Consider the following 24,599-nt stretch of genomic DNA (forward strand, 5'->3'; position numbering starts at 1 on the left):
TACCCATTACGTCTTGCGACAGACACTTCTTCACACGCCACTGGGTACCCCCGTGTGTGTCAGTCTGCCTCTAATACAGTGCAGTTCGAAATACGTCTTTGCCACTTCAACGCATGTGCAGCTTCAACAGCAGTATGTGTAACAAGCGAAGGAAATTTAATTAAATGCAATGGTCCAACAGTGCTATGTGCAACAGGCTAAAAGACAAGGTCGTATAGATTCCGCTCTTTTGTTAAATCAAGTGAATGGTGGGACGGTTCCTCCGTACAGACCACGGCCGATTTAAATCCCTGCCAGCGTCCATCTCGAGCTAATCAGTCATCTCTCTTGCCCTCGCCATCGGCCTAGTAGCCTTTTACACCGGCATTCCTGAGTAAAATCTTCTCGGAATAAAATCTTCCCGGAATACCAAGAACGTTTTCTTCGACCTCAGCATCGACTCTACGTCAGACTCCTGTACTGCATAATTCTTAGCAGCTGAGCCAATAATTAGAGTCCTAACCGATCGTGAGAAGTGGGTATTACTTCGATGAAAGGGACTCGTCCCACAGGTCAATCATGTACAAAAATAAATGGCAAGAAGTAATGTGGTTGTTGCCCGCCCGGCCAACCACGCGGTCTCACACGCCGCTTCCCGAGCGGGAAGGCGAGCCGGTCCCCGGCACGAACCCGCCCGACGGATTAGTGTCGAGGTCCGGTGTGCCGGTCAATCTGTGGATGGTTTTTAAGGCGGTTTTCCATCTGCCTCGGCGAATGCAGGCTGGTTCCCCTCATTCTGCCTCGGTTACACTATGTTGACGATTACTGCACAAACACTTTCTCCACGTATACGTACACCATAACTACTCTACCACGCAAACTTTTGGGGCTACACTCGTCTGGTATGAGACGCTCCCGGATGGGGGGAGGGGGAGGCGGAGGGGGGGGGAGGGTGCACTGGGGGCCAAACCGCACAATAACCATTGGTTCGGTGTGGAACAGCAGTAGGGTGGGTGGACTGCTGTAGCCTGTTGCGGGGTTGTGAACCACTAAGGGCTATGGCGGGGGATGAATTCTCTCCATCGTTTCTAGGTCCCCGGTTCAACACGCAATGTGGTTGTCCATCACAAATGCGTCCATGAGTGCCGTAACTGACTACACGATTGTTCGTTTTAATGAGTAGCATATACACCGAAGAGCCAAAGAAACTGGTACACCTGCCTAATATCGTGTAGGGCCCCCGCGAGTACGCAGATGTGCCGCACCACGTGGTATGGACTCGACTAATGTCTGAAGTAGTGCTGGAGGGAACTGACACCATGGATCCTGCAGGGCTGTCCATAAATTCGTAAGAATAGGAGTGAATGGAGATCTCTTCTGAACAGTACGTTGCAAGGCATTCCAGATATGCATAATAATGTCCATGTTAGCGAGTTTGGTGGCCAGCGGAAGTGTTTAAACTCAGAAGAGTGTTCCTGGCGTACTCTGTAGCAATTCTGAACGTGTGGAGTGTCGCATTGTCCATCTGGAATTGCCCAAGTCTGTCGGTCGGAATGCACAATGGACATGAATGGATGCAGGTGATCAGACAGGATGCTTACGTACGTGTCACCTGCCAGTGTCGTATCTAGACGTATCTGGGTGTCCCATATTTCTCCAGCTGTACACGCCCCACGCCATTACAAATCCTCCACCAGCTTGAACAGTACCCTGCTTACATGCAGGGTCCATGGATTCATGAGGTTGTCTCCATAACCCTACCCTTACATCCGCTCGATACAATTTGAAACGAGACTCGTCCGACCAGGCAACATGTTTCCAGTCATTAACAGTCCATTGTCGGTGGTGACTGACTAAGCTGAGACGTAAAGTTTTGTGTCGCGCAATCATCAAGAGTATACGAGTGGGCCTTCGGCCCCGAAAAGCCATATCGATTATGTTACGTTGATTGGTTCGCACGCTGACACTTAATGATGGCTCAGCATTGAAAACTGCAGCGATTTGCCGAAGGGTTGCGCTTCTATCACGTTGAACGATTCTCTTCAGTCGGCGTTGGTCCCTTTCTTGCAGGATCTATTTCCGGCAGCAACGATGTCGGAGATTGGATGTTTTACCGGATTCCTGATATTCACGGTACACTCTTGAAGTGGTCGTACGAGAACATCTCCATCGCCATCTCGGAGATGGTTTGTCCTACCGCTCGTGCGCCGATTGTAACACCACGTTCAAACTCACTTAAATCTTTATAATCTACCATTGTAGCAGCAGTAACCGATCTAACAACTGCGTCAGACAACGCCTATATAATATAGGCGTTACCGACTGCAGCTCCGTGTTCTGCTTGTTTCCATATCTCTCTATTTGAATACGCATGACTATTCCAGTTTCTTTGGCACATCAGTGTACTTCTAATATCATGACTGGTTTAGGATCTATCGAACCATCTTTCGATCTGTAGAGAGTAAAAAAAGAAAGTAGCTAATATCACATAGCCTGCGATACACAAAGATGCTGTTACATCATATTTAAAACCAAATATACTAAAACACACCTACGTATCATGATCAGGAAAGTAGCCCGTCAATTTCTATAAACAACATTCATGCTACGTTGTAGAACAGTACGTTAGTGTGGTAGCATAAGCCTGCTAGGCAACGGATAATATTTGGCGTGAGAGCTTCAAAACGAACTTGTGTGCTGCGCAAACACGATCCTACCTAATACGTAATCGACCACTAGGTATCACGAGAGGCAGACTCGCCAGTATAACAGTATGCGGGAATTTTGTGTCGTCAGTAGAGAAGCAGTAATAACATAATGGGTCGATCAGGAGAGCTAAGGGACTTCGAACGTCGACTACTCATTGGATGTCACCTGAATAGCAGATCAATCAGGAACATTTCATCCCTTCTAAACCTAAGCAAGTCGACTGACGGCGACGTGATTGTGAAGTGGAAACGCGAAGGAACATCAGATAAACCAAGACCAGGTAGACCTCAGGTACTGACGGACTACCAGCAGTCCAGCTAGCACAGTGACAGCATAAGGAGTAAAAATGGAAAGGGGTCACTGGCTGAGCAGCTCCTCAATAGCTACATGTTTCTGTAGCCACAGGTTGTAGTAACTATCAAAAGAAAAAAAATGTTCAAATGTGTGTGAAATCTTATGGGACTTAACTGCTAAGGTCATCAGTCCCTAAGCTTACACACTACTTAACCTAAATTATCCTAAGGACAAACACACACACCCATGCCCGAGGATTCGAACCTCCGCCAGCACCAGCCGCACAGTCCATGACTGCAGCGCCCCAGACCGCGCGGCGTCTTAAGCGACACTTGAAGAGTTGTAAAGAGTGTTGCCACTAGGAAAGCGATGAAGCAAAATGAGTGACCCGGAGTGATTAATATATCGTGTGGCAATCCGATGAAAAAGCCTTAGTTCGACGAATGCCTGGAGAAAGTTAGCCATCGTATGTAGTGCCGACAGTGGAGTACAGATGAGGTGGTTACGGCATGAATGTGTTTTCCGTGATTAGGGTGTCGTCCCGTCAATGTGCTTAACAAAACGCTAAATGCGAAAATATATGAACATGTTTAACAGCATTGTGTACTGCGTACAGTAGGGAACAGTTGTTTGGTTCAGTATATCATTGCGACCTGTCAAAAAGCACCATCTTTGAGGCAATGGTTCGTGGGCTGGTTTGCCCAGAGTTCGAACCTGCACCCAATGGAACAGATTTGGCATGAGTTAGAATGTCGACTTCGCCCCAGATTCCAGCAGCCAACATCAGTACCTTTTCTGGTTTCGGCTCTCGAGGGAGTAGGCCGTGCCGTTCCTCCATAGACAATCAGACACCTTATTCAAAATGTCCCCATCAGAGATGAAGCCACTATAAATGTGAATGGGAGACACGCACCACATTAATTTCCACTAATAGGTGTCTCGATGCTTTTGATCAAGTAATATATTTTGTAAATTACACTGAAGCACAAAAAATTGGTATAGGCATGCGTATTCAAATACAAAGATATGTAAACAGGCAGAATACGGTGCTGCGGTCGGCAACACGTATATAAGAAAACAAGTGTCTGCCGTTTTTAGATCGGTCACTGTTGCTACAGTGACAGGTTATCAGGAATTAAGTGACTTTGAACGTAGTGTTATAGTCGGCACACGAGCGATGGGACACAGCACCTCCGAGGTAGCGATGAAGTGGAGAGTTTACCCACACGGCCATTTCACGGGTGTACCGTGAATATCAGGAATGCGGAAAACATCAAATGTCCGACAGCGCTGCGGCCGGAAAAAGATCCTGCAAGAACGGTACCAATGACGACCGAAGAGAATCGTTCAATGTGACAGAAGTGCAACCCTTCCGCAAAGTAGTGCAGATTTCAATGCTCGGCCATCAACAAGTCTCAGCGTGCGAACCATTCAACGAAACGTCATGGATATGGGCTTTCGGAGCCGAATGTCCACTCGTGTACCCTTGATGGCAGCACGAAACGAAGTTTTACGCCGCGCCTTGGGCCGTCAACACCGACATTGGACTGTTGATGACTGGAAATGTGTTGCCTGCTCGGACGAGTCCGGTTTCAAATTGTATCGAGTGGATGGACGTGCACGCGTATGGAGACAACCTAGTGGATCCACGTCAGCAGGGGACTGTGCAAGCTGGTGCAGGCGCTGTAATGGAGCGGAGCGTTTGCATTTGGAGTGATATGGGACCCCTGATGCGTGTAGATACTACTCTGACAAATGACACGTACGTAAACATCCTGTCCGATCCCCTGCATCCATTGTTCATTGTGCATTCCGACGGACATGGGCAATTCCAGTAGGACAATGCGACACCCCACACGTTCATAATTGCTACAGAGCGACTCCAGCAACACTCTTCTGAGTTTAAACACTTTTGCTGGCCACCAAACTCCCCAGACATGAACATTATTGATCATATCTGGGATGCCTTGCAACGAGCTGTTCAGACGAGATCTCCACCCCTTCGAACTCTTACGGATTTATGGTCAGCCCTGCAGGATTCATTGTGTCAGTTCCCTCCAGCACTACTCAAGACATTAGTGGAGTCCATGACACGTTGTGTTGCGGCACTTCTGCAAGCTCCCGGGGCCCCTTCACGATATTATGCAGGTGTACCAGTTTCTTTGGCTCTTCACTGTGTATGTGACACAATACACGAGTTCTTTTTTAAGTACTCAAGCCAGCTATTGGAAGCAGCCTTGCCGCCTTATATGAAAAACGATAATGGTATCACTCTACTCCATTGCTCTACGACGTGACATGCATATCGGTTGTAGGACGGACTTCCAATAAGTAATGCAACACATTTTCTTTTTTGTGAAGACAGATTTTATTCAGGATTCCAGTATATCATATTATTCCTCACTCTTTTGGCTACAAACCTATTTTTCAATATAATCTCCTTTCAATGCGACGGCCTTACGCAACCTTACTGGGAGGTCCTGCATGCCCGCATGGTATCACCTCACTGGTCAACGTCGGAGCCAACATCGTGCTGCACCAATAACCTCCCCATCATCCACGTACTGCTTCTCGCGAGTTGCATCCTTCACGGGACCAAACAGACGGAAGTTGGAAGTTACAAGATCCAGACACGCACCTTTGAGTACCGCAAAAGGAGCACGAGTGTATCAGCACTCCAGCAGAGAGGAGCGAGGTGCTCCACTACCTTCCGTCGATCACCTCGAGTGAGAGTGTCCGACGTTCCAACAATGCAGGATTCACAGCTGTGTACATCCGGCTGGCACGTGGGAGACCGGACAGATTTACACGACATTTTTTTGCGATGTTGGCAGACACCTCGCCCAATGATTCACCATGCCAAGTGTTCGTAGTCGTTATGCAACCGACTCTGAATATCTATGATACTCTGGTTTTCCGCCAAAATAATCTCAGTGGCAGCTCTCTGGTTTGAACACACCTCCGTTACAGAAGCCATTTTGACGCCTAAGTACACCACCGCAACATGTCGGGACTTCGTGAAACTACACTACTGGTCATTAAAATTGCTACACCATGAAGATGACGTGCTACAGACGTGAAATTTAACCAACAGGAAGAAGATGCTGTGATATACAAATGATTAGCTTTTCAGAGCATTCACACAAGGTTGACGCCGATGGCGACACCTACAACGTGCTGACATCAGGAAAGTTTCCAACAGATTTCTCATACACAAACAGCAGTTGATCGGTGTGGCCTGGTGAAACGTTGTTGTGATGCCTCGTGTAAGGAAGAGAAATGCGTACCATCACGTTTCCGACTTTGATAAAGGTCGGATTGTAGCCTATCGCGATTGCGGTTTATCGTATCGCGACATTGCTGCTCGCGTTGGTCGAGATCCAATGACTGATAGCAGAATATGGAATCGGTGGATTCAGGAGGGTAATACGGAACGCCGTTCTGGATCCCAACGGCCTCGTATCACTAGCAGTCGAGATGACAGGCATCTTATCCGCATGGCTGTAACGGATCGTGCAGCCACGTCTCAATCCCTGAGTCAACAGATGGGGACGTTTGCAAGACAACAACCATCTGCACGAACAGTTCGTCGACGTTTGCAGCACCATGGACTACCAGCTCGGATTCCATGGCTGCGGCTACCCTTGACGCTGCATCACAGACAGGAGCGCCTGCGATGGTGTACTCAACGACGAACCTGGGTGCACGAATGGCAAAACGTCATTTTTTCGGATGAATCCAGGTTCTGTTTACAGCATCATGACGGTCGCATCCGTGTTTGGCGACATCGCGGTGAACGCATATTGGAAGCGTGTATTCGTCATCGCACACTGGCGTATCACTCGGCGTGATGGTATCGGGTGCCATTGGTTACACGTCTCGGTCACCTCTTGTTCGCATTGACGGCACTTTGAACAGTGAACGTTACATTTCAGATGTGTTACGACCCGTGGCTCTACCCTTCATTCGATCCCTGCCAAACCCTACATTTCAGCAGGATAATGCACGACCGCATGTTGCAGGTCCTGTACGGACCTTTCTGGAAACAGAAAATGTTCGACTGCTGCCCTGGCCAGCACATTCTCCAGATCTCTCATCAACTGAAAACGTCTGGTCAATGGTGCTCGAGCAACTGGCTCTTCACAATACGCCAGTCACTACTCTCGATAAACTGTGGTATCGTGTTGAAGCTGTATGGGCAGCTGTACCTGTACACGCCATCCAAGCTCTGTTTGACTCAATACCCAGGCGTATCAAGGCCGTTATTACGGCAAGAGGTGGTTGTTCTAGGTACTGATTTCTCAGGATCTATGCACCCAAATTGCGTGAAAATGTAATCACATGTCAGTTCTAATATAATGAATAGTACAATGAATACCCGTTTATCATCTGCATTTCTTCTTGGTGCAGCAATTTTAAGGGCCAGTAGTGTATTTGGAAAATATCATATTACCGCCATTAGCTGGAATATTTCACGTTGTCCCACAAGAAATTTTTTTAACCGAAGTTGCCGAGAAAGAAAATTTGTTATATTACTTATCGAACACCCCTCTTACAAATTAATGAATTACCCTTGTAGTGATCTTACTCAGGTACGTCTGATACTTTTCATTTTACAAATGGTTTAATAACACTGTTTTGTCTCGTGGATTATTTGATGGTTAATCATTTTTGTTTCCCTATCTCTACAGATGTGAAAATTTTTCAGTGGAATTGAAACCAGTCATAACATTGAAAATAAATTGTAATCGAGACAAACAAAAATATTCGTTAACAACTAGACAGAACGCAACGGTACAGAGTTTATGACACTGAACTCGTATTATGTGAAGCAAGGCTTAGATCCCTCAGAGATATGATCAAGGTTTTCAGTAGATTAGCACAAACTGTGTGTGCAGTAACTAACTAATCGATTTCATTTATTTAAATAAATCCAGCGCATCTTCACATATGAGAGGACTTCAAAAAGTAAGTTACACATATTATGGCATTCTTGAATGATTCACTGCACTTCAAAGTGACACAGACGAATGACACTGCTTTTTACCGTAGCCACCAAATCTCTGTAAACACTTGACGTAACCAATCGTTCAACTCCTCGACGTTATAAATCCGCTAGTTCGGCACGGAGCCGTTCGAGAATCGCAGTGGAAACGTCTTCATCGTTGCGAAATCTCTTGCGCCGCAGGTGTTCATTAAGATGTGGACTTCATGATCAGAATCACTAACGTCCGTGTGACAGTGGTCAAATTGTTGACACCATTTCAGTACTATTAGACGCGACATTTAATTTGGTGCATATATCGCCAGAATTTCACGGTGAATCTGTGTGCAGTTTAGACGTTTTGGATACAAGAATCATACTGCCCGCATACTTCAACTTTGGAGTAGTTTCCAGTTGCTGCGCCATTTCACTCCGATACTGTGATGCCATCTGTTTTCCGTATCGCAGGAGGACGGTTTCTGCAGGATAATCGGAACCAGAATTACATATTTACTAACGTATTTGTTTTTTTATTATTTCATATAATCACAATTGTCTCAAAAAATTACCAGTTTCGACAGTCTCAAACGGTCATATTCAGTTCTAATAAATAAAATTTAAAACTTCTGTAAAATTTTGAGCTGTGAAAATTGTTCTGTATTATAGAATAAGCACACCGTCTTCAGGCCACAAGTGGCCTTCCGGAACCATCCGACCGCCGTGTCATCCTCAATAATGATACGGATAGGAGAGGCGTGGGGACAGCACTCCGCTCTCCCAGTCGTTATGAAGGTATTCTTGACCGAAGCCGCTAGTATTCGGTCGAGTAGCTCCTCAATTGGCATCACGAGGCTGAGTGCACCCCGAAAAATGGCACAGTGCATGGCGGCCTAGATGGTCACCCATCCAAGTGCCGGCCAAGCCCGACAGCGCTTAACTATGGTGATCTTACGGGAACCGGTGTACCCACTGCGGCAAGGCCGTTGCCGTATTATATAATAAGGAATAATAAAATTTCTCGTACTTAGCTGCTGCGCCGTTGTGCTAGCGTTGTCGCTAACTTAAATGGTGTTCAGTTTATATAGTTCAGTAGAGAAAATACATAAATCCAACTAAGATCGACATCTGGTGGTGGTTACAAAAGCGCTAAAAATGCAATACATGTGTTTCGTTAAAATGAGGAAAGTGAACATTCGATCTAAATTTTATTACTTAGCTATTAGACAAAGCATTCTTTTTTGTTTTTTAATGTATACGTAAACTTAGCAAGCTCTACGTCATTATTTTACTAATTTTTATAATATACAGAGTGTTAGAAACATTATTCCATAACCTGAGAGGTAGTAGTATGTACCAAACACAAAAAATTCCATTAAATGTGGGCTCTAAAATTCATACCTTAAGAGCTATGAGCACTTGTCCATCTTCTCTACTGTGAAACATATCTCTTCTAATGGAAACATATTGCTATTGCGAAAGACATACAGAATGTAATAAACAAATAAATAAACGAATGTGAACACATTATACTGTTCATATGAAGCAGTAGAATTTCTAATGCACTCTGCTTACTGTTACATACGACCTGCACTTGTGAGCCATCACTAAACGAGGTGCTCAGTATGGTGTCTGTTCATAGTAAGGCATGCTTCTGTCTGATCTCTTAGGGGATCACGCACTCTCTTAAAAACCCCGGGCTGATGACATATGTGCTGGCTCGCACTGACAACCTGTTCCTGTATTGTTCGTATATCATTAATTGGGTTTGGATACATCAAAGATATCAAGTACACCAACAACTCTGCCCAATCTATTGCCCATTAAATGTCTATGTTAGGTGTTCTCGGACATTTTCGGGGGAAACGAATTCGCGCTCCACCCTCTACATATCTCCAGCCGTTCTTGGAATGGTACCTCCCCTAGATATATGGATGGGCAACATTTGAGGAATGTGTCTTCATCTGTTTACTGCATTCTATAGATCGCTTGCAGCGGAAGAGATGTGTTTCACAGCAGCGAATATGAACCAGCTTTGATAGGCCTTAAGGTACGCATTTTAGACCCCGTTTTTACTGGACATTTCTGTCGTTTTGGCCCATACTACGGCTTCTCAACGTACTGAATACTTTTTAATACTCTGTCTATATTGTAAAAAGATGAAAAAGAATGATCTCCCTAAAAACTAAATAAGTACAATTTTAGATCGAATGTTTACTTCCCTCATTTTATCGAAACAGTTTAACAAACGCAATATACGTATTTTTGTCGATTTGTAACCACCTCCAGATGTCAATGGTGGTGGATAAATATTTGACTTTTTCTCTATTCTATTATATAAGTTTAGCGGAATACCTGTTAAATTAGTGACAACCCATGGTCCTGCCACGCAGCAACTGTGTATGAGGAATTCTATTACTTCCTTATTTTAAGATATAAAACATATTTTACTCGTGACACCTAAAACTATCGTGGAAGACAGCCGTTTGAGGTGGCCAGAACTGATTATGTGTAAAGATAATTGCGATTGTGCCTGAGAATAAAAACAGAAATTAAAATATAAAAATAGTGAAATGTAGTTGTCGAATTGCTATTTTTAGGGGCAAAAAGAAAAAAGTATTTCGCTTTTTATCTTCCGTAAGTTGTGCCGCATGTAAACGCGGCAAGTAACTTGGTTACCTTATACTGGAGTGCTATTAACCTCCTAAGACCGAAAGACACAAAAAGATAAATTCGATAGCTTAACCGTTATCGCATGCGAGTACGAGGCATTAAAATGTCTCACGCGTACAGCTGTTCCAGTGGGCAACTTTTTTTTTTTTAACCCAACAGGGTCGTTAACCGTTATCCCACGGATTGCCAGCAGCCATTTACAGCCAGCTGTAAGTGTCGGAGATACGACGCCGACCCAGCTCAACACGCTCGGGCGAGAGGCGGATCGCCGACGCCCGAGGCGCCATCCCAGCACTCACACGGAGGGGAGGCGCCCGCCGTCGGCCGAAATCCCCCGGGGCGCCTCGGCGCGTCACGTGACCGCGCGACAGCGCGCCGCGATTGGCTGCAGGCTAGGGAGCACTACGTGACGTCAGCGGCGCCGCCTACCGCTATACTAGCAGCGGGCGGCGCTGCCCGCGGCCGTAGTCTTGGTTTCGCTGTTGCGACGAGTGGAAGTGGTGCGCTCGCTGCAAGGCTGCTCCCGCGCGAAGAAGACGACGACGACTGCCGACTCACCGGCCGCTATCCACTCGACTCAGTTTCCGTCGCCGCGAACCGTTTTAGAAAGCTCGCCACCGCCGGCGGAGCGCTCAGTGCATCGCGAGTGACACACTTGGGCCGACGACCCGTTGCTCTGTCCGACAGCTCCCGTTCACCGGGAAGTCTACAACTCGAGCTCCTGGCGCGCCAGTGGGCGTCTCTCACCCTTGCAAGTAAGTTCGGCGGCACCTACTGGCGCGGGTCTCTCCTCTGGGCGACCACATCTCCACAGTCATTTCGGTCATCGACCTGTGCATCAAACGCATCCACATTCAAGCTTACCAAAAACGAAAACAACCCTGTATTTCCTCACTTCATTTTTTTCTTCTCCCGCGAAAGTACTTGAGGCTCGTAAACATATATCTCTTAGGCTCTGATTTACATCCGGCCACTGAGGACAATAATACAGAAAGGAAATTACAGTTGTATTACCATGTTTGAGCCTATTTTTCCACAATAGTGATGTTGTTAAATAGGAGGCGTCGGAACAACTTGGACGGCAAACAGACTACGATCGGACGTAAAAATCCGTCCCAGTATTCATCTGCAGACTATAACGCCAATCTTAACCAAAAACGTTGGACCAAGGATCGAACCAATGCCTCATCGAGGGACTCTACCACCATTACACGGTTGCGACCCCCTCTAGTAGTGTAATTATGTTCGCCAATGGGTAATATAAGGTTAGTAATGGGCAAAGAAACACACTGCACATTGTCGTAAAAGAAAATAAAGCTATCATATCTCGAACTGGATTTGAACAGCTTTGCAAAGCGTGACCTTTTAAAGGCCTAGCTCTTGCCTTCGTCCAAACCATGGTCTTACCAAGTGAATTACAGAGGGCCTATAGTTCGCCTAGACTCCATGCCACGCTTCAGCCTGACATTTTTCGCATTAATGAACCACTGGTGGAAGTGAAAGAAGCTGTAAGTGACAGGAAACGATTCATGACCATCAGAAGATAGAACCGACTTTCGGGCTTGTAGCCTTTCAGTAAAGCAAATTATGATTGTATTATTGCGTAAAAGCTAATTTTCCATCCATAGTTACACCATTAGAAAAGAAGCATGGGATCAGTTTTTAAGGAAAACAGACCTTTATCGAGCACAGGAACCCATTCCAGCATTCAGCCACAGTAATTTAAGGCGTTCATACCTCATCTCAACCAGAACATAGGGATCAATAACAGACCCACTTCTGCTCAAGCAGCACTACACCTTTTCGTATTTCCACCTTCTCTACAGTAATGTAATTATGGACGATAATGGGAAATAGAAGGCTGTAGTAGGCATATTGTACCTGGAGTTAAAAAAAGACTAAAGCTGTCATCAACTTGAAGGTTGCTTTGAACACTGCAACGGTTTACTAGGAGTGGCTTTATTGAAGGTGGTGTGTTCTTCAATAAATAAATAAATTTCGTGTGGCTTCCAGCTTCGTGCAAGCCTTTCAATATGATGCCACTTCGGCAGCTTACGTGTCAGTTTTGTTGCATGTTTATTCAAGCGGTTTCCCTTCTGGACTCACCACCTGGCGTAGACTGACTGTGTAGACTCCGTTCCAGACCATTCCACCACTGAAACATTGGAAGCGATCACCGAGAATCGATATTGGGACTTCCACGACAGTAACCAAGAACGCTAACCACTGGAGCGCTTGCTTCCTCCGACTTTTGAACTGCCAGCTTCAGCGGCACCTACAGGTTAACGTGAACTACAAACCATCGTACAAATCGGTACTTTACGTGATAATAAATCACTGCCATAGGAGAAAGAAACTACAAGTGACAAACATATTAGTACCTTTTGTACAGAAAAAAGCTGAAACTTATTGGCACATTAGAACTGTGTGATGGTGTTCTGTACTGGGGCACGACTTGTGGTCTACCGACTAAACTACGTAGGCAACGGTTCTTGGTTCGTGTCCCGATCCGGCACGCAGTTTTAATGCGCCAGGAAAATTCAAATCAGCGTACATGCCACTCCAGAGTAAAAACTCATTCCAGTAAAATACTGAATGAGAACAGCGGAAATGTACCTCGACCAGTAACCTCCTAGAACAGAGAAATTTGCAAGTCTCTTATGACGCCTGCGTTGAACAGTACCAATTATTTTTGTACTTGTTCGCACTAATTCTTCCGCACACTCTCCCGCTATATTTCGGAGTCTCACTACTAGTATCTGAGCATGTATTCTACATCTGCGGAAAGATTCTGAATCGCCGCAGCATTTAGTCCGTGTTGCTTCACTAGCGCGTGTACTGTGCGACTCGTAAACATATTTCTTTCCCCTGGAGCTCGCAACGGCCCCTCCACCTGACTGTCGCAACGCTTGTCGCCCGCGCGTAATAACACCCGATTGTGAAACGTCAACGCCTAGGCCGTCCGCGATGTGGGGGGAGTCGCCTGACGGCGGATATTCGCCGGCTGTATTTGCGTGGACAGCTGATGAATCGTTATCCCCGCTGTCCGAACGCTGCTTGCCGCTTGCCGGACGCGTGTGTTTCTGTCGCGCGGGCAGTCTATGCGCCAGGGTACCTGATCTCCGCTGCAGCTGCAACTGCATCTCGCTGTCTACGGCTGCAGTCACCGACTGTGCCAACAAAGCCAGGAGACACCTGCGCTGCTCGCGTCGCACGGCAGCTGGTTGAGTTGCAACAGACCTACTGGAATGTCCTCTGGAAATACCAGTAGCGCAGTTACCGGCGGAGTGTACATTTTTTTTTTTTAAAATCCACAGTTTTCGACGGAGTGTAGATTGAAAAAAAATAGCTCGTTATAACGCGTAACTGCAGACTCTGTCATCTCAAACAGCGGTACATAAACACTGCATAGAACCAAAAGAATAACAACATCAGGTTTGGCTCTGATCACTATGGGACTTAACATCTGTGGTCATCAGTCCCCTAGAACTTAGAACTACTTAAACCTAACTAACCTAAGGACATCACAAACATCCATGCCCGGGGCAGGATTCGAACCTGCGACCGTAGCAGTCGCGCGGTTCCGGACTGCGCGCCTAGAACCGCTAGACCACCGCGGCCGGCAACATCAGGTTTTCTCACCATCAGTTCACACGGCAAATTGTCACAAATGTAAAATGCAAAATCCAGCGACAGACTCTCAAATGTTCTTTAAGGGATATATTCTAAGTACTTTGGGATAACAGACTTGCGTCTTCTATGGATTGTTACTGAGTAATTGAATTAATTTGATTTTTTGCACCCGGATCTGTTTCGTACGGTAACTACCTGCACAACAGTTAAAATGGCGATGGTATGCGCCGTGTGCCTTGTTGGGAAACAAACTTGTCACGTTCTGTCCGTTGACAAGTGCAACGCTCATTTTAGTATTTGCCGTCAAGTTTGCATTCAGTACCGCTCAGTTCTCTCTCGGTTTTAAAAATCAATAAAAACAATCTCAACCGTGTTTTCAGATTTTTTATTTGTTAGCAACCGCTTTCGGCCCTTTCCTCAGAACATCTTCAGGCTTACACCGCCATTATGGCAGCTGGTGGCCACCACCAGTAGCCATAATGGCGGTGTAAGCCTGAAGATGGTCTGAGGAAAGGGCCGAAACCTGTTACCAACTCTTAAAAAATCTGAAAACACGATCGAGGCTATTTTTATTGATTTTCAACATTTCAAAAATGGTTCAAATGGCTCTGAGAACTATGGGACTTAACATCTGTGGTCATCAGTCCCCTAGAACTTAGAACTACTTAAACCTAACTAACCTAAGGACATCACACACACCCATGCCCGAGGCAGGATTCGAACCTGCGACCGTAGCAGTCGCGCGGTTCCGGACTGCGCGCCTAGAACCGCTAGACCACCGCGGCCGGCTTTCAACATTTCACGCCGATCACTGCGCTCCAGTCAACAACGCTTTTTAAAATTTCGAACTTTCTCGGTTTGTTTTTCGGCGATTGTGTGTTAACAGTGATACGCAGCAGTAAGGATAGGTTTCCTGGTGAGGAGTCGGCCGACATACACTTCGTATGTCCAGCTGTTCCCTCAGCGACAGCCACCACATCACAGTACTTTTGTATGTGTGCAAAGGAGCCGATGAAAAAAGTAAAACGGATCTTCCCGCCTTAAGGTTAATTGTTGTGAAAGTATTTTCAAAGAAACAAAGATTGGGATAACAATCAAATAAATCATAATCTGTAACGAGCTACATGAGACCAGGGGGCTAATATACCAAAATGTTCAGAAAGCTGTTATCCCACGAAATTTCGTCAATGGAATTAAAAAGTTGTTCTCGAAGTCTTCAGAATAAATTAGATCCTGATATGTACAGATCGGTAGTAAATGTGGTGACTGAAGGGTTATTTAATCTAGAAACTTACGAACGTTTTTTGGCAGTTTTGAAATAAGTGTATGCCCTATGAAGAACTATGAACTGCTGACGTCGTTCACAAACAGTGATAGACGTACGGTGTATCCCATCGGATATGTCACAATGCAGTGGTTGCCACTGACGACTGCATCCCTAAATACTTGTCTATGGAAGGTCTGCGTTCAAATATCGGCGACGGCCGAAAATATTTGTGCAGTAAAAATCTCCGTATTAGATACTGCCAGCCATTTGAAGAGCTTTTCGAATAAAGAACTTACTAAAGTGACATTAAAGAGTATTGGAATTTCTCAAATTGAAAGCCACCCACCACTGCCCATTGCAAGCTGACACTGGTAGATGTTAAGAGTTTTGGTAGTCCAGGTCTACACAAACCCTGATAACTAGTTTCCATAAATCAGTGCAATAATACTCGGGCCCTTGGGTGCTCACTATCGACAGAACATAGGTTTCTACCAATCTTAGGTACAAACAGAAGCAGCCAGTCGCATAACGAAATAGCTAATAAAGCAGCCAGTCACATAATTAAATAACTCTTTATTTGCATTATCAGTTTCGATCTAGAAGATTTATATTTTGATTCATAGAGATGTGGAAATCCTAATATCATCTTTTGTGACAGGTACTCCTCGTCCTGCCACTCAGTTCATGTGACAGCCAGTTTAATAGTAGAATCAAAAGAAAAGAGTTCAAGTGTCTTAGGCATCCTTCGACGCAGTCAAATATATTGAGGGAGTATTCAACGGTCAGAAGTCAAACTATACAGGGTGTATCGGGAGGAATGTTCAATATTAAGGCATATGACACAAATGATCATTCGAAGCAAAGAAGTCCGGTAAACATGGGCCTTTAAATGCGTACCTTAAGAGCTATGAGCACTTGTCTGTCTACGACACTGTGAAACAAATCTCTTCTATTGCAAGCTCTTTTATTTCCATTTTCGTTACTGTGAAACAAATCTCATCTACTACAAGCTCTTTACTTTCCATATTTTGCGAGTAGGTAGTATGGACCAAAGCGTGAAAAAAATTGTCTAGTAAAGATGGGTTCTAAATGCACGTTTTGTTGTTGTTTAATGCAAGAATATTGTTGTATCAATGCTTGCAGCAATACAGAGCTTTCTGAAACCCTGCTCTGTGACGTCTGTATGATGTTATTTTCCCATAGCGCAACTTCTTCAAATCAGAAGCTCTTCGGTACACAGAAACGTATGCTGAGCGCTTTAGGAGGGATCAGACAAACATCAGATATGATAACACGCGCCATTTGAAGGAGAATACATCACATAAATTTACGCTGTGTTGTCAAAGATTTCCTAAATTACCAGGAATTAGAAAGATCAGCTGAAAGTTAGTTGCAATGTCGGTAATTACTGCCAATTATAGTCGGGATTCATGCTAAAAATTGTCACGCCAACTTCAATGTATTTACAGCTAGCGTAGACACATCCTGTGTTACTTACAGAAGCTAGCGTCAAGTTTTCCTGTAAATTCGCTGCATCTCTTTAAAAGAGCTGCAAAGTTCCAAAAAATATTGGAACAAAATACGGAAATTAAGGATGCTTGAGAAATGTCATATACAGCCAGTTTAAGTCGTCTGACCATCGTCAGGATCTTATATACCAAATAAAATAATACATAAGTAACATTACAGGCTTAAACTGTCACGAATATTTTAACTGATGTAAATGTTAACACCAACAGAAACGTAATGCTATGTCACATACTAACACAAAAGTATTCACAGCATCGTGTTAGGCGAAATATAAAATCTTTATCGTCAAGTGATAAAACCATGAATAATACATTGAAAATAAAAGAATACCATAACACAGTGATTTGATTCATTACGAAAACCACACAACATAAAGACGTAAATGGTTCGCATTTGTACAGAATTACCTGTCACCATATCGTAATATATAAAATACGTTGTCAGTCTATGAAAAAACTGTGCTATGGAGTAATTTGTATTACGATAAGAGGACCGGTACCTCTGTACGCAGCGCGGGGTAGCCGGGCGGTCTCAGGCGCCTTGCCACGGTTCGCGCGGCTTCTCTCGTCGGAAGTTCGAGTCCTCTCTGGGACATTGGTGTGTGTGTGTGTGTTGTTAATGTAAGTTAGTATAAGTTAGATTAAGTAGTGTGTAAGCCTAGGGATCGCTGACTTAAGCAGTTTGGTCCCATACGAACTTACCACAAATTTCCAAATATCTATACGAATGCGTATTATTTATTGTTTCATTACCTCATGATAACGATTTTATATTTCGCTTGACATGATGATGTGGTTACTTTTATGTGAGTATGTGACATTTTTTACGTGTTTGTAGGTAACATTTTACATTTAACAGATTCGTGACATTTATGTTTTATTTCACTTAGTATATAGGAACCTGATGATGGCAGATGACTGAAACTGGTTGTATAAATGAGGTATTCCACCATGGCGGTAATATGATATTTTCCAACAGCTGTGATGCACCAACTCCTGAAAATTAAGGGCACGTTAATTCACGATCTACTGCAAAGTTCCCACCACGACGGTTTCAAATACCTGTAACTTGGAAGATGTTGGGAATGAAGCGTATGTTTTTATTAACTCTTGCAGGAAGTTACAAAACAGTGCATGCTCCTTTGCATACTGGAGAACGCTTACGTTTTGCCAGGGCGGCTAGTGGGTCCGGCCTTCGGGGTCGCTCCCGGCCACGAACCCAGGCCGGCGCGCTTACGTCACGGCGGACGCCGCGACCCTGCCTTTGTCCCGGCGCCTTTGTCTGCTGGGGCCGCCCGGATGCCACACGTTGCGGGGCTCAAAAGCCTGCGATGTCGTGCAAAATTGCTGCACCGTGTGTAACGGGTTCGTCACTCGAGTCCTGGGAGCTGGCAGGCGGAATACCCGTCAGGAGGCGAGCAGGATGCTCCACTGTGACAGACAACCGCGACAGGTGCGGAGTGCACGCGGCTGTTCAACCTGTCACCGAATCGGCGATACGGAAAGTGCTTCACTCAGCTGAGATTAACGAGCAAATATGTAGCAGCTGTAACATAAGTCGCTTGTCAACGAATATCTCCTGTCCGATATGGAGCTGAAATCGAGTTAAATGCTTCGGTATCCCAAAGATTCACAGGCTATAGAGGCTACAGCTTTTTCCTTGTTCAGTGTGATATGAGATCGCGGTGCCATATCAACATCATCGAGTAGGACTACAGCGTTATTCAAGACTCAGACGGAAATACACTTTTGCAAAAGTTGAACATTGTACTTCAAGAGAGGAGATGTGATTGTAAGCATCAACTGATACTTTGATGATGACAGTTGTAAATTATCGAGCACTACTGTTACAAAGGATTGTATCAAGTTAAGGAAATATTTTTACCATTCACATCATAAAGCCGCTACGGTCGCAGGTTCGAATCCTGCCTCGGGCATGGATGTGTGTGATGTCCTTAGGTTAGTTAGGTTTAAGTAGTTCTAAGTTCTAGGGGACTTATGACCACAGCAGTTGAGTCCCATAGTGCTCAGAGCCATTTTTGAACATGATAAAGTGAACTAATATTTTATATCTTGTAGTTCTGATAATCCATCTTGCAGAGCAATTAAAGAACCCACAGTTATGGCTGGATGACTGTAGTTTCGTCTGGTCGCAACACTCAACTTCTGAAAACTGCCCTCATCGGTAGTACCTGAACTTCACGACTAGCAGCAGACCTGCTGCTTTCGCTTGACCGTTCCCCGTAATCCGTCAGTAGGTCATGCTGCAGAAACTAACCAGTGTTAAGCTATAGAACACTTACGCCCGTAGCGATGGCGTACACAGACAGACCCTCACCAAGGACTGCACAGAGGGGACGTAAAAATTGATTGAAAGAAAAACCGGTTTAAGAAATAACTGTAGGAGATACATCAGTTCTTCTGACTGTTGTGTTTCTGTTTTGTGGCCATGAGAAGGAGCCTTTCTCTCGCCCCACAACTGTAAGCGCACGTTGTTGTCACTGTCATTTCGTGCAAGTAGCATCATAAAGAAACAGACGTATATCTTTAGCACGGCTTGCGTGGCAACAGTGGGCTTGGCTCACATAGCTACCGCCTACACAGCTCGCTCACGTTCAACAGTGGCGATCTTGCTTCTACATCTATACTGCAAGCCACCTTGTAGCGGGGGACAATTTCTACGTCACTGTCACTTTCCCCCTTTCTTATTACAGTCACGAATGATTCGCGGGAAGAACGATTGCTGATAAGCCTCGAATCTCTCTAATTTTATCTTCACTTTCTTTCCGCGAGATATGTCGTGAAGGAAGCAATATATTTGTTGCTCTTCTAGCAACGTACGCTCTCACAACTTTAAGAGTAGACTGCACTGTGATGCAGGGCGCTTCTGCTACAGCGTCTGCCACTGGTGTTCACTGAACATTTCTGCGACACTTTCGTGCTTGCTAAATGAACCTGAAACGAGACGCACTACTCTTCCTTGGATCTTCTCTATTTCTTCTATCAATCCTATCTGGTACGGATTCCACACTGATGAGTAATATTCAAGTATACTTAGCTACGGTGGTGTAGGATCTCTGCCTGTGAGCGGTTGCTAAAGCAAATATGCTAATTAATGAAAGGCTACCGATTTTTGCCGATTACTGCCGATTGAGGTCTGGAGCGACACGCCGGGTGGAGCAACCAAACAAAAGAGGTGCAGGGGATAGGGCATTTACGTCTCTCTCCAACCAGTACTTTTGATGCTCCTACGTTTTGGTTGGTACTATCTGCTGTGTAAATGAAAAATAATTCGCGAGTAATCTGTCTGGGCTTAATAATATTACAAGAATTGTTAGTCGTTGTGCTTATAGCTATATTCTGTTCATCTGCGTTGAATCCTTGCATGAACAATCGCAGCCCTGGCACTGGTCATCGTCGGCATAGCTCAGTTATCTGATGTCGCAAGGCCACTGAATGTATGCTTTACTGATGTATTAGTTGTCTTGTTATACTCCGGCACGTGCTGAAGCATCAAAAATCTTTATGTTCTTTGCGAATCACATTGCTAAACTTTAAACCCTCGTAATTGTTGTGTCAAATCTCTCTGGACAGTCGGTTTCGCTGCACTTCATTTTTGTTAAACGTACGTACAAAATTAAAATGTATTAAATAAGCGCAAACTAAATTGCAGAGCGGTTTTTTTCTTTTTTTTTTCGGGGCGAGGAAAGGCGAGACACAGTTTTACCAGTGGCGCACGATCTCCTTTGTACGATTCTGAGATTATTATTAGATTTTTTGACAAAGAAATGAAAAGGCAAATTGTTGTCTTAATTACTCTAACTGACAGAAGGAAGACGAAAATATGCTTCATACATAAGGAAGTGTACAATAATGACCTCCAGTTGCAAATATTTTGGCTCATATTTTCAGGTAACGATAACATTTAAACTTTGTATGTGACACACTTGAGTAAGCGTAATTTTTCCGTTTCACCATTTTACGATTGCACAATTTTGTTCTGGAAGAATACTTGTCTTTTTCTGGGTTTCTTGTCCGTTTTTGGGACGTAACCAAAGCCGACACTCTACAGTCTAATCTAAGAGTCTGGTTGTACTTTTCTCAAGTTACTGACACAAATATAAATGTCAGAGCGAGCCGATTCAAGCAATGAGTTAAAACGAGAATGAAAACTCTGGCACGTACTTGTCGATCTCCAAAGCGAGAAACACATGTGCACGCTCTTGTACCTGAAGGGTAAGTTGCAGAATTCGTGTAGGGGGTCAATGGACTTTTACACGACCTTATCTGAATTGCAGAGTTCACGTTCATCCACATCCATCTATAAGAAAATCGTCTTCCCAAAATCTGCTGCAAAACGCAGGTAGACCAGCACAGGATCCGTGATAGGCGCAGTTGATCGAGTACGTAAATAAATGTGAAGCCTCGCACCTGAATAAGCGGAGAGATCCATTATTTCTCTATTACACTGTTAGCGATAAATTACTGGAAACACTGACAAGCGTAAAATACCTTCATTGGCAGACGCTACATTACAGACGCTGCGCCTTGCGCATATTCCAGGATGAGTCAAAGAATCATACACCATTTTGCTACCTTCTACACACGTCTCGCGAAATGACCACGACGAGAAAATCAGGGAAATTACAGTCGTACGCAGACTTACCAACAATCGATCTTCCCCCACATTATTCGAGAATGGAACAGGAATGAGAGGAGACAGTAATGGTACCAAGCGTACACTTCGCCACGTCCTGTTGTAGATGTAGATGGAGGTGCAAGGAGTGAGCAGTTATTCAACCTGTCACTGAAAGATCGACACTGAAAGCTAATCGCTGAGCAGAGATTAATAATCAGCTAGGTAGCCACTGTAAAGTAAGATGCTCGTCAACGATAATCTCCCGTCCAATATATTGAGCTGTCACGCTGATAAGGGGTAGCACACGCAATTTGAGGTAAACGACACTGCTCGCTGGCTTACACGCTACTTCAGCTACTTACTGGTTACGCTTCTCTTGTCTTAACTTAGCTCAACATATGCCTGGCGTCTACGATCTTGTAACATAGCTCACCTGGTCATTCCGATATGATAAAATGTTATCCCACGACTAAAGTACCGTATATCGACGTGTTACCAGCTGTAATACAGTTTTTCTTTTTTTTAGTTCTGTGGTATGATTCCCATTTTATAATAGTATATCCCTAATGGAACATACAAAAGTACTTTTTGACTGTCAGAAATAGTAATTCTTCTGCGACGTGTTAATGGATGGGAATGAACAAAATTATCTGACGGAAAACTGTTCTCAAATGCTAACAAAAGAATCAGCCCACGTGGCGTACAAAAGCTAATTTCTTTTTATTCATTATAGCCACAATAATAAAAATGATAATAATAAATTAATAATTTAATAGTAATAATAATTTATCCAAAATAATAAAATTAATAATAAAAAATAAAAATAAATGGTATATATATTCTGCGCATAAAACGATTTTCAGATCTGGTAATCTTGTGCTCGTATGGAAAACACCAAAGCTATCACGTGATCCACATTGCACCAATTACGAGGTGCCAGAGTCAGTTGTCAGGCCGGAGAAAGGCGAAGGCATACATGACCACGCTTATCGAAACACAGTGCCGTTCAAACCGGCTATAGGGTTGGTGGCAACTTTTCATTCACATTAGTCTAGCAGCTTCCACACATTCTTGGTCGGTTTTGGCTAATATACGACACTGTGACGCATTTTCAGTCTGAGCCGAGATAGCAGCACATAAACATTCCCGCAAATACACTTTACGGATATGTTGGGAATTATAGCAGGATAACCAAAATAACACAATAATATGTAATTATCCTTATGGCCACGTGAATTGTGTATATGACTCAAAAAGAAACATGTGAGGATGATACAATACTGCCAAGTCAGTAAAGTATAATGACGGAAACAAAACACAGTGTTTATTCACTGCAGCTTGTAAAAGCAGAGACTTCGGAAACAATACTACTTTTACAATAGTTTTAAGTTACATCGTAGTGTAGATTAGAATTCTTCATACACGTTGATTCTCTCGAGAAAGTACCTTTTCATATTTTATGATACTACTTATCATGACTTTCAAATGGTATGATCATTGTACAGTGCATGCGGTAGGACAAGGGCAGTATGGATTATTCAGTTGTATTTAGTTTCACGAGTAACATGACATCTTCTGTTTTGCTTTTCACCGCGGAAGGTTCTGGATGTAATGAAGTCTAGATAGCAAAAAAGCCCAGCGAAATAAAGCTACCACAACTGGACAGACATTCAAACAGTTAGAAAAAATAAGGAGCTCTTTTAGAAAAAATAAAATTGTTCAGAAAATTGCAAGTGGGGAAATGAAATTTACATATCGGTCTTAAGTCATGATTCTTGTTATCAGCTCGACAGTCAATACATATCCTTATACAGCCACGTGCATTGCATTTCCCCACAGAAAGAGAAAAATAAAAAGCGCTGAGAAGCACCTTCTGAAGAAATCCCGCGCCGGATGTTAAGAGGGACACACGTCATACTAATAATAACAACAAAAAACTCGGTCTTGAGGAGGCACTGTGAAAGATAGTCGCCTCGTGGGAGATTTTATAAAGTGACGAATGCATGACAAAGCAGCGGACATTTGCCAAGTCTAGAGTTCCCAGACTTCCCAGAAAAACATCATGGCAACACTTCCCGTAGAGCAACACTGTCTGGAAACGACCTCCTGATCAGAGCGGGTGCCCCTTTGATGTCGCACTGAGGACTAGCGATGTATTTCCTCTCTTTCCTTCCTTTCTCTCTTTCCTAGCGTTTATCCACGGTACGGAGTCCTTTACTTTCCTGATTTGGCAAATTTATATTTACTTTGTGACCTGATGCCCTGCTTGTTGGCGGTCTTCAGTTAACCTAAGGAAAAGAAGTCATGTTGGCCATCTGTGAATCGTGTAAACTGTGTGTGTCTGAGCGCACTTTAACAGTTTGTGTATCGTATTTTCTGAGCCGAATAATGGGACTACACCAGCATTTTCCTAAACGAGTGTGAAAAAGGCCTAAAATGACACCAAGGTCATTAATATGAAGTTCGATCGTGGTGTGACCCATCTGCATGCCTCAGGAACCCGTAGCAGACGCAGTGGCCAGTGTTGCGTTGACGGGACTGTCTCCGCAGGTTGCGGTCCACTTCACAGGGGACGAGTTTTGTAACCCGGCTACGCTACGCGACCGTGCCGTGGGAAAGTCCACCTGCGACTGACCACCGAAACGTGTCGCCCATACTTCTACCGGAAATCGTTGCAACAGACTGTAGAACACCATGGTTAGCCCTTACCTTTGTGTTCATGAATCTCTACCACACAACATGTTCTCAGGTACCTTGCTGTTAGCTGAAAGAAAGTAACATTTTGTGTGATGATATTATTATTATTATTATTATTATTATTATTATTATTATAAAGGTGCTTACAGTTAATTTTTTTCGTGAGGGTTGGCACCTGTAATACTAAATACGTAGGCT

The 24,599-nt window shown here is 44.2% G+C and overlaps 1 protein-coding gene across 1 annotated transcript in view; it reads left to right on the plus strand.

Annotated features, from left to right (window-relative positions):
• Nucleotides 1–11,111: 11,111 nt before the first annotated feature.
• The window catches only part of LOC126187825 (UNC93-like protein), a 224,978-nt gene continuing 211,490 nt past the window's right edge, over nucleotides 11,112–24,599 (plus strand). Inside the window, exon 1 of the mRNA XM_049929122.1 lies at nucleotides 11,112–11,391. The gene's annotated coding sequence lies outside the window, so the exon portion shown is untranslated. The remainder of the gene's footprint in view (nucleotides 11,392–24,599) is intronic.

Source organism: Schistocerca cancellata, chromosome 5, assembly GCF_023864275.1.
Source record: "Schistocerca cancellata isolate TAMUIC-IGC-003103 chromosome 5, iqSchCanc2.1, whole genome shotgun sequence".
Classification (NCBI taxonomy): Eukaryota; Metazoa; Arthropoda; class Insecta; order Orthoptera; family Acrididae; genus Schistocerca; species Schistocerca cancellata.